The following is a 17661-nucleotide window of genomic DNA, read 5'->3' on the forward strand; positions in this document are numbered from 1 at the left end:
ACCGTAGGTCTCTAGAAGAGCGTAGCGTTCCAAAAGATTGGAAAAATGGCACAGGTCATTCCCGTTTTCAAGAAGGGACTTCGAACAGATGTGCAGAACTATAGACCTACATCTCTAATATCGATCAGTTGTAGAATTTTGGAACACGTATTATGTTCGAGTATAATGACTTTTCTGGAGACTAGAAATCTACTCTCTAGGAATCAGCATGGGTTTCGAAAAAGACGATCGTGTGAAACCCAGCTCGCGCTATTCGTCCACGAGACTCAGAGGGCCATAGACACGGGTTCCCAGGTAGATGCCGTGTTTCTTCCGCAAGGCGTTTGATACAGTTCCCCACAGTCGTTTAGTGAACAAAGTAAGAGCATATGGACTATCAGACCAATTGTGTGATTGGATTGAAGAGTTCCTAGATAACAGAACGCAGCGTGTCATTCTCAAAGGAGAGAAGTCTTCCGAAGTAAGAGTGATTTCAGGTGTGCCGTAGGAGAGTGTCGTAGGACAGTTGCTATTCATTATGTATATAAATGACCTTGTGGATAACATCGGAAGTTCATTGAGGCTTTTTGCGGATGATGCTGTAGTACATCGAAAGGTTGCAATAATGGAAAATTGTACTGAAATGCAGGAGGATCTGCAACGAATTGACGCATGGTGCAGGGAATGGCAACTGAATCTCAATGTATACAAGTGTAATGTTCTGCGAATACATAGAAAGAAAGGTCCTTTATCATGTAGCTACAATATAGCAGGTCAGAAACTGGAAGCAGTTAATTTCATAAATTATCTGGGAGTAGGTATTAGGAGTGATTTAAAATGGAATGACCATATAAAATTAATCGTTGGTAAAGCAGATGCCATACAGATTCATTGGAACAATCCTAAGGAAATGCAGTCCGAAAACAAAGGAAGCAGGTTACAGTACACTTGTTCGCCCACTGCTTGAATACTGCTCACAGGTGTGGGATCCGTATTAGATAGAGTTGATAGAAGAGATAGGGAAGATCCAACGGATAGCAGCGCACTTCGTTACAGGATCATTTAGTAATCGCGAAAGCGTTACGGAGATGATAAACTCCAGTGGAACACTCTGCAAGAGAGACGCTCAGCAGCTCGGTACGGGCTTTTGTCGAAGTTTCGAGAACATCCCTTCACCGAGGAGTCAAGCAGTATATTGCTCCCTCCTACGTATGTCTCGCGAAAAGCCCATGAGGATAAAATCAGAGAGATTAGAGCCCACACAGAGGCATACCGATAATCTTTCTTCCCACGAACAGTATGAGACTGGAATAGAAGAGAGAACCGATAGAGGTACTCAAGGTACCCTACGCCACACACCGTCAGGTGGCTTGCGGAGTATGGATGTAGATGTAGATGAATATTAATTACGGACGTTATATTTCTTGACGCCAAATCCAATATGAGATTTCCTACGACCTGTCGTTCCTCAGGGACCACTTAGCCTACTACTATCGCTGTGCCACACTCTCAGTCCATGTAGCATCGACGTCACTCGTGGAATGTCCGCCCCTGTAGCTAAGTCGTCAGCGTGACGGATTGCCGTCCTAGGGGCCTAGGTTCGATTCCCGGCTGGGTCGGGGATTTTCTCCGTTCAGGGACTGGATGTTGCGTTGTCTTCATCATCACTTCATCCCCATCAGGCTCGCAGGTCGCCCAATGTGGCGTCGTAGGTAATAAGACCTGCACCTAGGCGGCCGGACCTGCTCTATAAGGGGCCTCGCGGCCACAGACACCAAACGCTCATTTCCATTCTCCACTCGTGGAATGGACACCTTGTCTCTTCTATCGGCTTGCATCTCTATAACAGCAATTGTACTCGATATGATAAATCAACACACAGACGCGACAAACTGATGGAAAAAAAGTTCGAACTTCCTATTCAGATGGATAAAATGGCTCTAAGCACTACGAGACTTAACATCTGAGGTCATCAGTCCCCTAGACTTAGTACTACTTAAACCTAACTAACCTAAGGACATCACACACATCCATGTCCGAGGCAGGATTAGAACCTGCGACCGTAGCAGCAGCGCGGTTCCGGACTGAAGCTCTTGTTTATCATTTTCACTAGAAAGGAAGATTAGTAAGATTGTACAAGGTGCTCGTACTTCCATAGTATCCATTCTTCTAATACGAATTTGTCTTTGCCGGCCGGAGTGGCCGAGCAGTCCTAGGCGCTTCAGTCTGGAACCGCGGGATAGCTACGGTCGCAGGTTCGAATCCTGCCTCGAGCATGGATGTGTGTGTCGTCCTTAGGTAGGTTAGGTTTAAGCAGTTTTAAGTTCTTGTGGACTGATGACCTCAGATGTTAAGTCCCATAGTGCTCAGAGCCATTTGAACCATTTTTCGAATTTGTCTTCCTCTGAACCACAGTGAAGGACTGCGAGTCTAGTATAGGTAACCGCACATGTCACTATGTGGCGCTGTAGGGCCAAACAATTGTGGGCAAAACTAATAGGTATCCACGTTACTGTACAGCACCATATGTAGTCGAAAAAATGGTTCAAATGGCTCTGAGCACTATGGGACTCAACTGCTGTGGTCATAAGTCCCCTAGAGCTTAGAACTACTTAAACCTAACTAACCTAAGGACAGCACACAACACCCAGCCATCACGAGGCAGAGAAAATCCCTGACCCCGCCGGGAATCGAACCCGGGAACCCGGGCGTGGGAAGCGAGAACGCTACCGCACGACCACGAGATGCGGGCTATGTAGTCGTTTGTCGAGTGAGAGCGAGAGACAGTTATTGGCATACAAACTGACAATTAAAATGGAGCAATAGCTGTTATTTCCCTTTGTCATTATTATTCTACACCTACATCCCAGTTTGTACTCCTCAAATAATTACTGCATGGTGTATAACTTAGAATTTTTGGTATACTAGAACCATTTACTCTTCTGTTATAAATGTTAATCTTGCTATGTACCAGAGAACGAGCTGCAAATAACTCACATAAATTAAAGACGCTACAGTTCATGTTTTCATCTGCTAGCGAAATTTTGTCTTTGGCGAAGTAAGGAAAAGGAATGTTGAAACGTCCCCATTGAACAATTTTACATGTGAAACGTCCACTTAGAACAATTATACAAGCCTGTGCTTAACCTGACACACAATATTATTTAGCGCAACGCAATCTGACTTTCAATAACCCCTACAAAACAATGGCCCTGACTAACTTTAACCTATACCTTTTACAAATCACTTACCTCACAAAAATCTTCGCTACTCAAGCTACTGCAAAACAGCGAGCGCCACTACTGCCAGCTAAATAAAAGATTCAAACCACTGAAGGTACTAACTACTGATAGGGATAGTTAGCAAATGAAAGATATTAATAGAGAACAAACAATGTATTTACCTTAATATTCATAATTGACATTCAGTCTTACAGATTATCAAAACTCCGCCATCTCTCTCCCCACGTCCACCACTGCTGGCGGCTCACCTCCAACTGCCCAACGCTATCTGCTGTTCACATCCAGCTATAGCAGTTCATGACAACAATGGCAGGCAACAATGCAAACTAGCCACATACTGCACACAGCACAGCCAGTGATTTTCATACAGAGAGCGCTACGTAACGTTGCCAATAAGAAAACATAAACAGCAAACTTACATAAAGAAAACATAAACAGCCTACTTACATAGCCCCCATGCTCCCCACAAAAAATTTTACAAAATGTTTTTGGCCAGTGGCCAATACAGATTTGAAAAAATTTTTCATAATTACAATAACAAAGATATCAAATGCACACACTTATTGATACAATGCTGGTCAACAGCTAAAATTTTCTCACAGTCCATAAAGACAGTCCTGATCGTTCATCATAATAGTAATTACAGTTTTTTTTCACAAAGTCTCATTAGTAAAAGAAATTGCACACAGAAGTAGTGGATTTCCATGCAGTCTTGAAGAAGTAGTGTTGTCCTTCCAACGGAAAGACAGTGCTGACTCTTGACATGCTGATAGGTAATGGGCCACAACAGAGCAAACCCACAGCAGAGTCAGTCGACGTTTCGAAGAATATTGGTAGGTAGGTCATCACAGAGTAGACCCACTGTAGTCCTGGTAGAGAGTATTGTATTGGTGGGCCATCAAAGATGCAGACCCACTGTAGTCCTTGTAGAGATGGCCAGCAGCCATCTGTTGTGACTGTGCAGGTGCACAATCACCATTGAAGAGTCTTGCGGATAATAGAGCAAGTCCATAACCACCACTTGTGCATTCACAAAGTTTTTGGAATTGTCCTTAGAACCAGCAATGCTGTTATCCAGTCCCTTGCTGAATTATTAACACACGTGCAAACACTAACAGTCCCTACTTCTCACATATTGTCCATATACTATGACCAACAGAAATGTGTGCAGTGAAATGAATGCTTACAAGTTACTTAATTTGAGTAACTGGTGTCAATTACAATTATATAACATAAGAATACAATTACAAAGATACAAAATACATCATTAAAAACATAACAATACAGATAATATTTGTAGTGCAGGCTTTACAAAACAATAGAAATAAACATATACATCAGTGTTACATGAATGATGACATGAGTACATACATAAAAGATCAGAATCACTTTTAAAAATTCAACTTCACACATGAGCATTAAAACAACACAGAATAAATAATGTCTAAGCATCTTTACAAAGTAAATAACATATTATTAGAAAAAGTCTACAACAGAGCTCTCATCAGCTAAACACATAAAGACAGGAAAAACACAAATACACAAGGGTACCCAAACACATAGTGGGATAACACAAAAGGAAAGGACAGGGTTTGTTTTCAGTGTAACATTTGGTACTGCAGTCCACCCCACAACTTCATTCGATAGATCTTTCGTCTTATTTCAACATTTGTTTCCACCAAAAAAATCCTATCCAAGCATGCTTTCTGTATTTATATGTTCACACATTGCTTACCTCATCATTTATTTCCAAGAAAATCCTACCTATACCTCATTCCTGTATTCTATCCATATTTCTTTCAAAATAATTATTTCTGATTGTACAATACTCATTGGGGCCCAAATCTTTCTTCGCAATGCATTCTTTACCTATTCTCCATAGTCAGTTTCTTATATAGTCTACCCCCTCTTAAGCTAACTTAAATCTACTGAGCTCAGATATATATACCAAGGGACGAGGCAATGCAGCATCACAACAAATCAACACAAACAGAAATGACAAAAAATGCAAATTGGCAAAGCTAGCAGCATAAATTAGCAAAAGTCAAATTCAATAACACTATGCCTGGCAAACAGCAGCAACTTATACCTAAACATGACATAGCGCAACCAGAAAAAATATTACAGTAAAAACAACAATGCAGACAAGGGAAATGCATATTCACATCTTAATGTCTATGTAATTGAAGTGGTGCACCATAACAACTGATTGTAAAAAAATATTACCATGTACCTGAAAAGAAAATTAAGTGTTACTGTTACTAGTTACTTCTTATTGTTCTTTCCTTTCCAAGTGCTCCTTTTTTAAAGAATGTGGATTACAAAATTATCATTTACTAGATCTGTTGACAGAAAGAGTTCACATTAGCAAATGCATCTCATTTTATAAAAGCAATGCTGCAACACAGCTGGAAACCAGATATCAAATGAAATAAGCAATTACGCAAACCAAAGCATAAAAATGTCATTCAGTAGTCATGTGACATTTCATTTCATAAGTTAATTGCTCTCAACTCTCGTACAAAGACTCTTGTCATAATCAGGTGTGCAGATGTAAAAATATTTCTTGTCATTTTGTTAGGCATTTCAGTAAATATCATAAATTTTTAAGTAACGAGGGTGTCGCATTAGCGATGAAACGCACATCCTAATGGCTTATTCTCCAGGTGTTTGACACAGCTGTGTGCCCACAACGCATTACAAAAATCATATGTTTTCAAGTAGCGAGCGTGTCGCATTAGCGATGCCCTCTACAAAGGAATGTCATTAACAGGAGTCTAGGCCTCTCTTTGTCCTTCTCTTCCACCTGTGCCTCTGGCACACCCTAATGGCTTTCTTTTCTACCTGAGCGTCTGAAAAGGCTTGTTCTCCAGGTGTCTGACACACCTGGGTGCCCACGTCACATTATGTGCAGGTGGTCACTTAACTTTCTTACGGAAATATTTACGACAGTAGTTTCCGCTACAGTGACAGTCTCATATACAAAATTTCACAGGTCAAGAATTAGCGTTGCAAATCTGTAGAAACAAAATGCTATTGATATGACAGTGTCCAAAATATTTTCGCTTGCATTGTGATACATTCACGCATTTACACACACATTTCATAACTCTTAAAGTACGATTCTTGGTTTCCAACATCCTTTTTCACAAGTCAAGAGTCCCTAACCACTATTCATTACTCCTTACCTTATTCGTCGACACTTTTTCCATATTTCATCATAACAGATACATAGCATAATCAAATAACTCATATAGCATCAGCTTATGGATCATAAACTTACCGCAACAGCATAATACACATCGTCGTCGTAAAAATAACATCATAAAACCTCAGTCAAATCTCAAAATCGTCGTAGCTTCCTCCAATAATTTCAAAACCTAACAAAATTCTCTGCTCATGTCATAAGTGTCATCTGCCTCCAACGTACTTTAAATTCATACTCCCTTACCAAATACATCATTCAAAGTTCTCATAGTATCACAATGGTTCCAAAAAAATATGAACAGTGCACAAAGTACAGACAAAGTACAATTTCTTAAGTGTGAAGTAATCCAACTCTGTAATGGCGTAAACATGTGTCACTGACGTAGTAAAAGGATGTTTGTTTCTCTGTTAAATGATCAGATAGGTGTGTAATTTATGTGTTAGAGAAATATGGTACCGATGTGTTAAATTGTATAAGCAAATACCATATTAGCTAGGGCTCCTTGTGCTTGCCAAACACATGGTACACAAAGTAGGCGTGTACCCCCCTGAGGTTTATTGTAATTATACCCTCAGGTGTTACAGATTACAGCAATGGAATGAAATGTATCACGAAAAACTTTCTTTGTAATTCAAAAATCTTTAAAAATAAATGTTTTAAGTACAAAATTAATCACTCAAATACGTGTCCTGTAGCGCTAAATGTGCGTCTTGCTGTAAGATAATCTCTGGGAAGTGTCGTAGTTATTGTCCTCCGAAAGCTAAGTTCTGCAGAAGTCAATGTACTTACCTCATGATACACAAAAGTGAAATGCTTTGCGTATAGATATCTTACTTATTACGCTTATTGCCGTGATGAAGAAAGTACTGTGCTGTAACGTATTGTTGTGCTACAGAAAAGGTTGTCTCCTTGTAGCTACACCACAAAAGTCACCACTAAAACATGTCTCACTTTACAGAAGAATTCAGAAAAACTGTGCAGATATCAAACAGATACACCGCAAAAGCAACATTGTAAATTGTCACTCATTAGTAACGTCGTGATATAATCGTGTAGCTGTCACACAAACCAACCACTGTGTCATCTGGCATTTCACAGAAAGCACCTCAAATCCAGAATCCACTCGTAAGCAAACCAAAATGTTGCATGTTAACAGTTTCTTAACTCTGACAAATTGTACAAGTAGCGTGAAGTGAAAATTGCAAAGACTAAGTTAAAAAGCAAATTATCTGTCAATAAATGGTTTGACATGAGAAATGTGGTGTAAACCTTTACTCTTCCTAGTACGCAGAGTTTCAACTTCAACGCAATTATCATGTGGTATACGTCGGATTCTGTAAGGTCCATTGTAAACTAGAAAGAATTTGTGACTCAAGTGTTTCTTCTTATGTGACAATGAATGAGCTTTAATGAGAACTTTCTGACCAATATATAATTTCTTTGCATTTGCTTTACTGTGTAGTTTTCTTCTTTTCTCTGCTGCAGATTTTATATTTTTAAGAGCCAAATCAATTATGTCTTTGTGTCGCAGTTTACGTGTATTCGGGAAAGGTACAAGCTCTCTGATTCTGTTCGGTGGTTCTACATTCTTCAGTACAAGAGTAGGCGGTAAAGCAGTGGAATCATGAGGCATTTCATTCAGCACATTTTGAAATAAGTGTAAATATCTGTCCCAATGCTGATGCTTTCTGTGACAATAAAGTCTGCAAAGCTTATTGATTTCTTTCATAATCCGTTCAGACGGGTTACAATGTGGTGAATACAATGAAATAAAAACAGGTTTGATTTTATGATTCCGAAGCATGCGTGACCAAACAGCAGATCTGAATTTCGGTCCGTTATCTGAAATGACTTTACTAACGTGTCCAACTTCACGTAAGAAATTTTTAACAAAGGCGTTGGATACAGACCGTCCAGTGGCTTTACGTAACGGAGTGAAAGAAACAAATTTTGAAGTAAGTTCAACAGCGACTAGAACGTATGCAAATCCATCAGATGTTCTGACAAGCGGTCCCAAGAGATCAACAGCAGCAAATTCTTTTAATTTAGAAGGAATGATAGGAAATAACGGAGCACGATGTGAGATAGTAGATGGTTTCGCCTTTTGACAAAGTTTACAAATAGACAAGACTCTTCGAATTCGCTTTTCCATATTGTTAAAATAACAAGTCGTTCGAAGAATATGATAACATTTTCGTGGGCCAAAATGTGCGTAGCTGAAATGAATGTACCAAATGAGCTTATTAACAAAATCGTCTGGAATGCAAAGTACCCATAGCTTGTCATCAACAATGCAGCGTTTGAAGAGTATGTTGTTCCTAACCAGGTAATAATGCCGAATCTGAGTGTGTGTCTTTTCATGCCATTTACCTTTGATGTCTTTCCAAATCGGATCTTTATCTTGTTCATGAGCAATGTCCTTTAAAGATGTGGTGATGAAGTTTTCAAAGGCGACTTTCTGAATGTAAAGAATACTGAAATTTTTCTCGAGGTTGCCTTCTGTGTTACTTTTCTCAAGCCCAGCCGGTGCGCGTGACAGTGCGTCCGCAACAATGTTCTCCTTGCCGGGAATGTAGACTATTGTGAAGCGGAATTCTTGCAGAAACAATGCCCAACGTTTTAACCTATCATGATTTAATTTTGAAGACATAAGAAATTGTAATGCACGGTGATCACTGTATACTTTTACGTGCTTATCAGAAAGAAAGAAACGGAATTTGTTAAATGCCCAAACGATAGCTAAAGCTTCTAATTCAGTAACGGAATAATTTTTTTCAGATTTTGTTAGCACTCGGCTAGCAAAAGCAATGGTTTTCTGAACAGTAATGTCATCTTCTATGGCTTCTTGAAATAAATGGGCACCAAGACCAACTTTGGAAGAATCAGTGCTAAGGCAGAAATCTTGTGACAGATCTGGATGAGCTAGTATTGGCGCGTGAAGTAACGCTTCTTTCAAAGAATTGAATTCCAACTGTGCTTGTTCGTCCCAGTTCCAAATAGTATTTTTTCCAGTGAGAGAACAAAGTTTTGGTGTAACTAGAATTTGCATATTCAGAAAACGACGGTAAAAATTTACGAGACCTAGAAAACTGCGGACTTGTCTTTTTGTGGATGGAACTGGAATGGCTCTGATTGCTTCTAACTTTTCAGGATCCGGCTGAATGCCTTCAGAAGAAATAATATGTCCTAAAAACTTCACCTTTGACCTACCGAATTCAGACTTTTCCAAGTTAACTGTAATTCCAGATTCTGCAAAAATACGTAACAAACTGTTGAGGATGCGGTTATGTTGTTCCCATGAGGCTTCTGCTATTAGAATATCGTCCACATATAAGGTGATGTGACGTTTTAAGAACTCAGGTAATATGGAATTTAACCCGCGAATGAATGCTGCTGAAGAAATGTTCAAACCAAAAGGAAGTTTCCGAAACTGATAACAAACGCCGAAACAAAGGAAAGCTGTGTATTTTCTACATTCTGGATGTAGTTTGATCTGATAAAAGCTGGATCTGAGATCAATGGAAGACAACACTTTTACACCATTAAAATTTTGAAGAAGTTCTTCCATCGTCTGCGGCCTGTCTGTTTCAGGAATAATGATAGTATTGATTTGTCTCGAATCTAAGACAAGTCTGATCGATCCATTTTTCTTCTCAACAACATGTAACGGATTGTTGTATGAGCTTACTGCAGGCTCAATAATGCCCTCGTCAAGCATAGATTGTATTTCTGTTCTAACACGGTCCCTATAATGTGCTGGAATTACGTATGGTCTAACACAAAATTTAGTATGCTCACGAACACGAAATTGGTATTGAAATCCCTTGATTGTTCCTGTTTTGTGAGTAAAAACTGTGGAATGTGCTTGTAAAATCTCAAAAAGGTCCTGCCTATCAGTGTCATTACAATTCTCAATTGTTTGAATTTTATTCTGAATTAACTCATTAATTTCAAATATGCCGTCGATATCATCCCTGTCAGTACTTTCAGAGTGATTGTTAGTGTCTAGTTCCGTAGAAAATTCCGAACTGTTGTCTAACAGAAGGTAAAGCCGATTAATTTCCTCATCATGGTTTGAGAGCCAGTCTTCAAATTTCAAAGCTATTGACTTACCTTCATTCTCTAAACTTATTTCAGCATCGTGAAAGCTTAAGATTGCTTTGTATTCATTCAAAAAGTCTACTCCCAGTATAATTTCCGTCGACAATAATGGAACAATAAGAAAGTTCATAGAGAAGCTGTGGCTTTGACAAAAAAATTCTAAGTTGGTTTGTTGGCGTACATCTACACTTTTTTCAAGGATTGCACCTTGTAATTTAATCTTACGTAACGGAAGTGTGGGGCAATCGTTCGATTTGTTGCACTTGCTAAAAGCTGTTTCACTAATTACTGAAATGGGACTGCCAGAGTCAAGTACTGCCGTAAATTTTACGTCATTTACTGTAATGTGAATCACAGGATATGCAATGTTGTTATGTTTTACGTCGTGTTCCTGGAGTAAGATGTCTCTAATGTCTTCCATTTTTATGTAATTACTAGCTACGGCAGCTGCATTGTCAGTTTCATAAGTACGTTTTGTGGCTGCCAGCGGTGTGAGTCATTGCCTATTGTCTCTTTGTTGGCGCGCGTCTTTATTGGGATTTGGAGATAACTTCTACAAATTCACGTTGCCCAGAGGGCCCAGCCCTGTTTAAACCTCGCCAGTTCTGATGCAATTCAGGTCTGTCGTTACGATCATATCGTCTGTCGTCATGTCGGTAGATTCCATAGTTTCTTTCTTGTCGGTCACGTGGTGGAGAATTTCTCCTTGAATCGTAACTACGCGCTGGACCGTTGCGTCTAAAGTTATTCTGTCTCCCTTGATAATAGTTATTTTGGTTCCCATATTGTCTGTTTCTCTGATTGTCTCTGTGATAGTCATTACTGCGGAGAGGTGATCTTTCCCTGTAATTATTACTACTCTGCCAACGGTTGTCATACGGGTGGTGTCTGTTTTGGTCACGATTTGCGTTGTAAGAATAGACTTGTCGTGTCCAGTTATTATTTCTGTCGTCACGGAATTGTGACGGATGTGACCTGTAGTGATTGATTTCCTGTTTTCGCATCCCACGACTGTCTGTGTCAATTTCCAGTTCTTGTAACAGTCCCTGAAAAGCTTCAATGTCGTCTTTGCAACGTCCTGCCAAAATAATGTGTCGTAAATGTTCAGGCAGTTTGATTAAGCAAATGCGGATGAGTTCTGAGGGGCTGTATGGGTTTGATAGGTACTGATTCTTGTGCAACATGTCTTCAAAATATTTGACAAGACTGGAAAATTCAGATTGTTCAAAGTGTTTCATCATCATGATGCTATGTTTTACGCGGTCTTGTGTAGCTTGAGACCAATATGCTGAGAGGAAGGCATGGTAAAATTCTCCTTCACTGTGGCAATCGTGAATGACCGATCGCATTCTTACAGCTGGTTCATTCTCCAAGTAGCCACACATAAATTCTAATCTGTGTTCTAATGACCAGTTGGGAGGAAAACAATGAGAGAATTGATGGAGCCACGCTTGTGGATGAATGTCGTTGCCAGAATTCTTAAATGTTTTGAATTTACGTGTAGTAATGAACAGTTTATAGTCAAAATCATCATGTCGGCGAGTCACATATCGGTCATTGTTACGTCGTGTCGGCGGTTCCATCTCAAAATTCGGTGCACCTTGCCAATTTCTTTCATAATTACCGAAATGCTCTGTGTTATTATATTGTGGCTTTTCCGTATTTCTATGTCCCTCTTCCAGTATTGGGGCGCGAGTGTCCTCTGAAATACGTAATTCTTGTATCACCTGCGTCAACTGATCTTGTACTTCCCGGATTTCTCTTTTATACTGTGTATTAATTTGATTTTGATTTTGTTTGAATTTTCTTATTTGTTCATAGTCTTCTGTGTCAGTGAAGGCTACGGGTCTTGTGTCATTCAGATCATCATCTACCTTTGTAGATAAGTTAGTGACCTGATCCGAAAGTTCAGCTACTTTCTCCGATAGTGAACACATTTCCTCAGTGTGTTTTTCTGAACCAAGTTTCAGAGTGTCCATTTGTGTTGAAATCGAATCTACTGTGTTCTTTAAGTTTTCCTGAGTTTTTGCCAGTTGCGTAACCGAATCGGTAGATGCAACTGAGTCAATTTTAGCCCACAAGGTCTCATGATTTTCATGAACAATGGTTTGCAGTTCTTTTATGGCTGCTTCGTGATTCTGTAATACATTCTCATGACGCGAAAAAATAGGTTGGAAATGCTCACAAATTTGTGTTTTTACGTCATTAAAGACTTTCTGACATTTCGATTCTATTTTATGTAACTCAGTAGTTAAATCTTCACGTGTTTGTTCAAGCATATGTTCCACTGAGTCTAACTTTTGAAGCTTTTGTTCCATTGTGTCTAACTTTTGAAGCTTTTGCTGTGTTTGTCTCTGATTTTGCTCCATTGTGTCTAACTTTTGAAGCTTTTGCTGTGTTTGTCTCTGATTTTGTTCCATTGTGTCTAACTTTTGAAGATTCTGTCCCATTTGTTTCTGATTTTGTTCAAGCGTTGTGTCTAACTTTTGTAGCCTTTGTCCCATTTGTTGCATTAACTGTAATAACAATGCACTGGTGTCTGAAACATGTTCCTCAGTGCTTTTCGGCAGTGAATTTGCACCGGCAACATTCACATTTTGACAAGCGGAAAATGTGTCTTGACTCATTTGAGAAAACGGTGAGGACGCAAAACCTGAATCTACAGTATTTGCAAAATTGTGTCCTATCATTTCGGATTCCTGAGGCGAGCTGTTGCCGACCGATCGATCGACAATGCTTCCCTGTTCACTACCTGTTTCACTGCCTACGCCATTGTCTGACGCCCGCTCCATTTCCCTATGCACAGTTACCAAATTACTACTTTGAACATTAGTTAACTCATTACACAGTGGCACTAACACATTGCTTTCGTCTTCACTGTCGTTTCTCATTTTACTTTGGAGCCGAGTGTTACGTTTTTCACACGCCATTATTGTGACAATATTTCACACGATAACACAGAAAAGCACAACTTGAATAGCAAAAACAAGAGAACACATTAACATAGCACTGAAAATAATATCTAGTTAATTGCAGCAGCGAAATACTTGGCGCAAAGCTACATGCATGCCACAACTGTTTTACTGTACAACAATGAAAGACTGCAACTACAAAGGAGATTCTCTCTACAATTACGCGCTAGCAATAAACAAAAGCTACACTAAATACACAAACTACAAGAAAAAAATCAGAAGATTCCAGTGAGGTATCCTGGCAGGGTCGCCATATGAAACGTCCCCATTGAACAATTTTACATGTGAAACGTCCACTTAGAACAATTATACAAGCCTGTGCTTAACCTGACACACAATATTATTTAGCGCAACGCAATCTGACTTTCAATAACCCCTACAAAACAATGGCCCTGACTAACTTTAACCTATACCTTTTACAAATCACTTACCTCACAAAAATCTTCGCTACTCAAGCTACTGCAAAACAGCGAGCGCCACTACTGCCAGCTAAATAAAAGATTCAAACCACTGAAGGTACTAACTACTGATAGGGATAGTTAGCAAATGAAAGATATTAATAGAGAACAAACAATGTATTTACCTTAATATTCATAATTGACATTCAGTCTTACAGATTATCAAAACTCCGCCATCTCTCTCCCCACGTCCACCACTGCTGGCGGCTCACCTCCAACTGCCCAACGCTATCTGCTGTTCACATCCAGCTATAGCAGTTCATGACAACAATGGCAGGCAACAATGCAAACTAGCCACATACTGCACACAGCACAGCCAGTGATTTTCATACAGAGAGCGCTACGTAACGTTGCCAATAAGAAAACATAAACAGCAAACTTACATAAAGAAAACATAAACAGCCTACTTACAATGTCTGAGCTGCACTTTGAGCGCAGAGCCGTGTTAGGCAATCTGGTTGCCTGAAGCAGAGTTTCGAGTTTGATAGGGGCACGTGAACAGGTAAACACGTTCTTGTTCTGTACTGGCCTACACTGGACACTGTTTACATCGTACCTCCTTCTGACGATCTGTGAAGTTCAGACCTTCCTGTTGTGAGCTACTCGAGATTACTAAGCTGCAATCTTCAGGATTATTGGTCATATTGTTGTATGCTCGTACTGCTTTGGCATAGTTCAGTTTACGTGATTTTTCATGTGCATCCGTGGGACATACTATTTCAATTGTGTAGCCATGTGAGCAAGGTTAGGTCTTTGTTCTGATCACATCTTTGTCTGGAGATGGGAGGATCAATATCTATTTTTCGATGAGTCAGGGCGTCTTTCACGTTACTTTCCCACGCTCTAAATCGTATTACAGGGATTGTAAAGTATGTGGAGCTAATTTGTGCATTTTTGAATGCGTAGTATAGCACTACCACATAAGCAGTCAGAAGACATCTGTATATATTGTTAATGAATTTTCATGTCTGCTTTCTGAATAATAACTGCAGTTAATTCAAAATCTCTCATGCATTATTTTAACCCTCTAACTCATTTTTCAGCCCTACGAACTCTCAGCTCATTTTCTCGTATGTCCATTATCCTTTATTCATACTGGTAGAAAGTGCGAGGACAACATATTTACAATGAACTTCCTTGAGCAGATACAGCAGTTTCCTGTTTGATGTACAATTTTCAGCTATATAAGCAGAGAACGTCAAGATATGTGGTGCAACAACCAATGGTTCGAAACTTTGCATTTAAGTGAGTAACTTTCTTGTTGTTAGGTATTAGGACATACAGTGTACATTTACATCTGCATAGCACGCACTTTCCTTTAAGGGGAGATCCATATACTCTGACAGTTAGTATTAAGATGATTGAAGATTTTAATTCCAAATTATCTTCTTTCAATTTTTTAGTCAAAAGCATCTCCATGTATTCCGTTGCAGTATAAAGGTTTGCTTACTTCATACAAAATTTATCCGAGATAGCAATAAAGGAGTCATAATTTGCTATGCACTCACAGGTGAAAACAAATAAGGTGATATTCTTGTTAGCTTTGCACCTGGATCTTGCAAAGGGTCTGCAACCGGATCATACAATCATATGGACACATTATTTCCGCCGGCCATCCGGTCGTTATAGTCACCTGAGGACGCCATCTGCTGATCTCCCTATAATTGCCTGAACTGTTCTCGCGAGCTTAGCAAGCATCGTTGTCACGTGAATGCGGTGACGGGATGGACAGGGGAAATATTGTACCTAGAGGACTGCTCGATCCAGCTGCTGATCCGACAAGAATAACATTAGTTAATAAGCAAGTCTACGTAGTAACAACAAATAAGATCATGGGAACTTTCACTAGTCTATCCTGTTCTGCTCCATGTTGCTACTTGCAAAGAACATCTGTAGATGTCTGTACCAATGAGAAAATCTGTAATTTTACCCTCGTGTCCATGACACGAGATGAATTTTGGAAGAAGAAATATGTTTTTGATGCCTCGGAATTTTATAAAGCCCTCCGCGCTGCACAGTGCTTTTGCTTTAGCGTCTCCGTTAGCAGCTTCCTGAGAAATTCCTTGACATTTTCTGACTTAATGAGTCTATGGTGAAACGCGCAGGTCTTTTCTGAATCCACTCTAGCTCTTCTGTTATTCTAACTTGCTGCGAGGCGTAATAGAAAAGTAAGGATCGTTTGGTTGTATTTAAAGGTTTGCAGCTCAGAACAAAGTTGCGCCGCTACTTATTCTTTATGAAGCCACAAAACGCACTCTTTCGATTCATTAGTCAATTCCCTGTGGACGAATGAAAACAACTGCTCCGGAAACCGAGTCTCCTGCCAGTAGCGAGGTGAATGTTATAATTAGAATATTGTATGCAAATGAATCTGCAGCTGCTCATATTCGTCAAAAATTGCGCCTAAATTAGGTACCTACAATAATGAGAGAAGGATAGGTTAGAGTGATAGTGTCGAGTCTTTAAAAGTGGCCATACAGTACCGGAAATACTGGAATATGGGGCTTGCCGGGTTTGTGGGGAATGAGTACATCTACATCTACATCTACATCTACATTTATACTCCGCAAGCCACCCAACGGTGAGTGGCGGAGGGCACTTTACGTGCCACTGTCATTACCTCCCTTTCCTGTTCCAGTCGCGTATGGTTCGCGGGAAGAACGACTGTCTGAAAGCCTCCGTGCGCGCTATAATCTCTCTAATTTTACATTCGTGATCTCCTCGGGAGGTATAAGTATGGGGAAGCAATATATTCGATACCTCATCCAAAAACGCACCCTCTCGAAACCTGACGAGCAAGCTACACCGCGATGCAGAGCGCTTCTCTTGCAGAGTCTGCCACTTGAGTTTGTTAAACATCTCCGTAACGCTATCACGGTTACCAAATAACCCTGTGACGAAACGCGCCGCTCTTCTTTGGATCTTCTCTATCTCCTCCGTCAACCCGATCTGGTACGGATCCCACACCGAACTTCTGTCAAAGAACGCAGCAAAGAAAGGAATGCCAGATAGATCTGGATATGTAATTGCTGTAGTCTGAGATATGGTCGGGAGTAAATGGGAAAAGGAGTGGAAAACAGAAAATCCGAGCAAGGGTACTTTGTACAGATATATCCACCAACAATACTCTCGAACACAGAATGGCAGGATGAGAAGTGGGACATTGAATACAACTCCGCTGGAAAATGTCGGCGCCCGTAGCTGACTGAATGCGAGTGACGCGGATTCGATTCCTGGTACTGCGAAAGATTTTACCGTGGTGGGAGGACTGTATGGGGCGCACTCTGCCTCGTGACGTCAACCGAGGAGCTGCTCGACCGATTAGTGGCGGTTCCAAGGTCAAGAAACCCGACTACGACCGGGAGAGCGGTGCGCTGACCGCGTGCCCCTCCATAGCGCATCCGATAATAGCATTGCCCGAGGATCGGGGCCCTGCAACGAACTTGTGACGTCACACTAGTCGGCTTGTTCGCCACACTTCGTGAAAGTTCGACTGCGTGCAGAGCGCACGAGAAATCAGTATTTAACTGAAAAGCTATCGATTAAAAGCCTTGATTCCGTCGTGAACGAGCGCCAGCTTGCCTGAATTTAAAATCTCAGTCAAGAATTATCAAACCCGTCTGAAATAGAATTGGAAGGAAAATCAGCATTGGCCGTATTTTGTTGTTTTATTGTCAGCAAAATCGATTTTCAGTCACTTA

Source organism: Schistocerca cancellata, chromosome 3, assembly GCF_023864275.1.
Source record: "Schistocerca cancellata isolate TAMUIC-IGC-003103 chromosome 3, iqSchCanc2.1, whole genome shotgun sequence".
Classification (NCBI taxonomy): Eukaryota; Metazoa; Arthropoda; class Insecta; order Orthoptera; family Acrididae; genus Schistocerca; species Schistocerca cancellata.